The sequence below is a fragment of the Phoca vitulina genome, unplaced genomic scaffold (assembly GCF_004348235.1).
Source record: "Phoca vitulina isolate PV1807 unplaced genomic scaffold, GSC_HSeal_1.0 scaffold6, whole genome shotgun sequence".
Taxonomy (NCBI): Eukaryota; Metazoa; Chordata; class Mammalia; order Carnivora; family Phocidae; genus Phoca; species Phoca vitulina.
Window position 1 is genome coordinate 63,967,932 of NW_022589709.1, and position 5,185 is coordinate 63,973,116.

General features: G+C 37.2%; 1 protein-coding gene across 6 annotated transcripts in view; it reads left to right on the forward strand.

Moving 5' to 3' along the window:
- Window positions 1–5,185, forward strand: part of PDE4D (phosphodiesterase 4D) — a 1,449,177-nt gene that overhangs the window by 928,187 nt on the left and 515,805 nt on the right. The gene's annotated exons all lie outside the window — the stretch shown is intronic.

Genomic DNA, 5,185 nt, shown 5'->3' on the forward strand with positions numbered 1-5,185 from the left:
TCATAAATGCTTTTCATGCTTTATCATGGAGAAGCCTAAACCAAAGAACTTTCTTTATGTCCTTGATTGCTCCCATAGTGATTCGGCACTACTTTAGCTGCCAGTTTTAAGTGCTAAGTGAATTTTAGAGTGAGGTTATTTTTCTGCAAGACATCCTAGGAAGCAGTTTGGTTTACTCAGTGAAACATGCTTACCAACCAACCACATATATTACCTTTCAGTTGGTATTTTATTTCAACAGTGGAAGATACGAGAGAACTGGAATGGTCTAAGCCCAATTTAAATATGCCTATCCTCATTTACATCACAGATCATTTCCCTGTAAGAGTAAAATGTAAATACTTCTGCTGTAGAATTGTTGCTTGATGTGAGCAACACTAGAAAATGAACGGGTGAATATAACAGCTAAAGAGCAAGACAAATATTCTTATTTTGAGAAAGAGGAATTACAGTTATCACACAACTGTCCTTAGTTTTATAACGATGTAGCAGTGCATTTTCACATAAAATATTTAAATTTGAATGTTAGAAGCTTTGTCTTGTCAAAAAAGACTTTGAGGGCCTCTTATTTACTGAGTAATTGCATGTACAAGTAATGGCTGTCAAAAACTTAAAAAAAAAACTCATATAAATTATTAATTACTCTAAATTTTTACCCAAAATTCTCTCCATAATGATGGAACTTTTGAAGTTATTTTTGAGAGACCACAAGTTGTCACACAAATTAATACAAAAACACATAAATTTCTGCTAGCCTTCAGAATAATGAGAGCAAGTGTCCTCAACAAAATTTAGAATAGTAAAATCTTACTGTTTGCAAGTAGCCAAATTAGAAAAAGTAGGGAAGCACGTAGGAAATATTTCCGATGATAAATTCTTTTTAACACCTGCATTACTTTAGTCTATTAAGTAGACAATTAAGCCTACTCTTGTGATGTACTACATGTAAACCTCTTCTGATTCATAATTAATTTTCTGATTAATCTATTTGAAATACAAAATTCCTGCTCATACATAATGTAGATTAAAGCTGGACAGGTTGGGAGCTGGTCAAAACTGTTAAAGCATGTCTTCTGCAGGCCCATTTTCTTTTCCTGAGCTCTTTGTCATAATTCAGGTCATTAGAACCCTTATTCTCACTAACAAATGCTTTATTCTAGCCAGGACAATGTTCATCCTCATGTTCTATCATGACTTTGCCTTTAGCCGTTCAATAAAATATGTATATGTGTGTGTGTGAGTACATATACGCATAAACACATGTATATACTTAACTATTCAATAAACTATGTTAAATCTTCTGCAAATTCAGGATAAGCTTGTTTAAATTGGGGAGTGGATAATTATTGCAGCCTAACAGTGGTTCATATACTAACTATATATTGGACATCATATATGGAGCAGTATTATATTTAGAACTGAGATCCTACATCATATAGGATGTCCCAAATTTGTGGTGGTAAACAAATTAGATGAGCTAATTTACAGAGAATACAGAACTACAGAATTATGTGTCTTTTTTCATAACGTCATTCACTGCAGTAGGTACACGGTAAATCTCATACTAAAAAGAAAAGAACATTCTTTTTTAAAAGACTGCAAGTGGAATAAGTGGATAAAATCTTTAGAAATAAGCCATATAAGCTGAAATCTAAGAGAGTTGAAGAAGTGGGAGGAGTTAAATATTATAAATACACAGAGTTGAGAGATCTGAATTGGATCCTGACCTGGGAAGTGCCAATATTCATGTTGAAAAGCTTTAAGAGTAGGTAAGAACTATCTTTTCTAATCACAGATTACAGATAAAAATTTTAAATGTATTTGCTATTACTCCAATTTCCGCATCCAGAAACCATGATCTATTCTTTTGTTTTGCATCCTTATTATTTTTAAAATATAATCCACTGAGCCCTGTATTTTGACATTGCCTCTTTTATATTTCTCTTCTCTTCTCATCTCATCTCATCTCATCTCATCTCTTCTCTTCTCTTCTCTTCTCTTCTCTTCTCTTCTCTTCTCTTCTCTTCTCTTCTCGGACGCCCAACATTGTTTTCTATTTTTTCTCTATGGCTTCTTTCTTCAAATAATTTTTAAAATCATATTTCCCTCAGCACCCTAAAAAAATATTTTCATTCCTTGTTTTAGGCATTTGAATTATTTAAGAGCATTGTAGTTACATCTTTGCCCAGATTATCATGCTGGTATGTTTTGGTCACTATTCTTTAAGGCTTGTAAGAGATCAGTTTCTTCAGCACAACCCAGCCCCAGACAATGCAAGGTTAGGATAATATATTAACACTGCACATGTTCCTTTTGTTGTTCAAGCATTTACAGAATCTTTTGAGTATCAAGTATGTGCAAAGCCAAGTCAACTTTAGGGAGATCTTAGGATCTGTGGGATCTGTCATAAGATTTTATAAAGAAAAGTGAAACCCCCCCAAAGATGAGTGTTAATATTCAGTTCGCATTTATAGCCTCTATGATGCCTTTTAAAAATATATCCACTCATCTTATGTCAATAAAAAGGACATATTTAAGTTGTGGCAGATAGTGTTTATGAAAAGTTTATAGTCTATGTGTTAAAGGTAAAAGTGAAGAAAGTATGCTCTTTTGTTGTATTTTTCCCAATGATTTATTTAAGTATTTACCTCCCGTAAGAAATTTTTGAAACACTGGTGCTGATAATAGGCCCTAAACAAAGACCAGCTCAATGTACTTTCACACATATTATCCTATTTGCTTTTACGTCATCGCTAGGAGGTCAATATATGACACTCTTGTTTCATTAGCATCACAACAGATTATTAGGCAAATCAACAGAATGAAAATTTAAAGCTACATTATCTAACTGAAAAAGCCTTCACTTATATTTTCAAGCAATATTTCTCACCCACCTTAAATCATTTGGGGAACTTTTAAAAATCTCATGCCCAGGCCAGATACCTGGACCAATGACAAGAGAGTTTCAGGGGAAAGGCCTCAGGAGGCAGCACCCTTAACCACCCCCCACCCCCAGGGACTCCACCGCTTCAAAGACTCACTAAGCTCCACTCCTGGAAGTGCTGGTTAAGTAATGCTTCCCCCACACCTGCTCTGCCTCCCAGTGTTACTACTTTCCACCTGTTCCTGTCATTTTGAAGAGCGATCATTTGAACCAGCTGGACACATGAGAGGAGTACTCCGCCCCCCCTCCCAGTTGCAATCTAAGCATAAAAACCCTATTTAGCTTCCAACAATTTGCATGAAAAACAAATGCAAAAATCAGCATCACACCTAGTATTAAGAAATACTTAATAAGAAGCTTAAAATTCCGCCTTGTCCCCCCCCTTCCCGGCCATCACATTCACACCCAGCTCAAATGCCTCTCAAGTTCTTGCCTGTATCTCCATCACTCCTGCACTGGCCTGGTCTTTGGTCAAATTAGAAGTTGCCAGGATTCTCTGACGACATTCTGTGAGATTCAGTCCAGAGCTCAGAACCCATCTCCCTAACAAGAGATTGTGTTACGTAAATTCACTGCCTAGAAACTCTCATTGGTTCTCTGCTTGTTGCCTTCAAAAAAACCCCTTAACTCACACGAAGTCCAGCATGGCCCAACTCCACTGCTGACAGATTCACCCTACTACTTCATGACGGGGTGTTCTTGTGCGCGCACGTTTTGTGGAGAAAGTCTTCAGCCCCATTCTGTACCTTGGAAACTCATCATCCAACAGCTCAATAGTGCCTCTTCTGGGCCGCTGTCCCTGGTTCTCCAGAAAGAATTAGCTGCTACATGCTCTGGGTTCTCTCAGCAGGTTGGCTCCACCTTTATTATAGCAAATGTTATGTAACAAAAATGCTATTTTTGGTTACTCAAATAGAACGATAGACAATACAGTATATGTGGTTTGTGGGGCGCCTGGGTGGCTCAGTGGGCTAAGCGACATACTCTTGATTTCTTCAGCTCAGGGGATTTATCTCAGCGTCGTGGGATCAAGCCCCAAGTGGGGCTCTGCATTTGGGGGCAGAGAATCTGCTTGGGATGCTCTCTTTCCCTCTCCCTCTGCCCCTCCCTCTGCTCACACTCTCTAAATTAATTAATTAATTAGTTAATTAAATCTTTAAAAAACAAAAACCACCACAATATATGTGTTTTGTGCTTATTTTAACTCACAAAGGAAAATACCCATATTTTTTAAGACTTTGAAGATTTTAAAATAGGGTTGTATATAAATAGGATTTTGTTTGTTTGGTTTTGCTTTTTCATGTTTCACCCCTAGATTCTTGTTGAGAGAGAAAATCAATCTGGAAAATATGTCTAAAGAACGAGAGAAGAATTCTAATAAAATATGCTAGATTCCTATTAATATCCAAAAAGAATTTCTTGATATAATATATAATGCTTTTTTGCATGAGCGATTTTTGTTAACTGTTGAAGAGTAAATGAGACTTTTAGATTTGGATTATGGGAGGTGCTATCATATTTTCAGCAGATTCAAATGTTCAGCTTTCAAAATAATCTGCCCACATGATTTAGATATAATTTAGCCCAAACAGCTAATGGTTTACTCCAATTTTCACCATTTAACAAGCAGTTACATTTTTCTGTACATACCATCAAACAAGACTACTGTGTCAAATAGTAAGACACAACATTTTAGAATAAAATAAAAAGGCATTCATTGTGACTTCAGCCAAGGGTTTCTCCGACCTAAGTGAGCATCAAAATGGTGGGGACAGGCTAATAAAACACACACTGTGGACCCCTTCCCTAAAGTTCCTGATCCTGTAGGTCTGTGGTGAGCCCCCAGTTGTGTTCATCCAACAAGTCCCAGGTGGTTCTGGTCTAGAGACCCCATTTCGAGAATGACTGGATTATTTTAACAATTTAGCAGTTGAACTTTCACTACAATGCATATACCTGTTGACTAACAGTGATTAGCCTGCTTGTCACCAAACATCCTAATGTTTCCAGATATCTGTATATAGTCATAGACCCATAGAAGCAAACCATGTTTATATTAAGATTTTTTGCTGTTGGGGGTGCCTGGGTGGCTCAGTCAGGTAAGCATCCAACTCTTAGTTTGGGCTCGGGTCATGATCTCCGGGTCTTCAGATCAGGCCCCGTGTCAGGCTCAATGGGGAGTCTGCTTCTCTCTCTCCCTCTCCTTTTGCCCTTCCCCCTGCTTGTGCTTGTGCTCTTTTT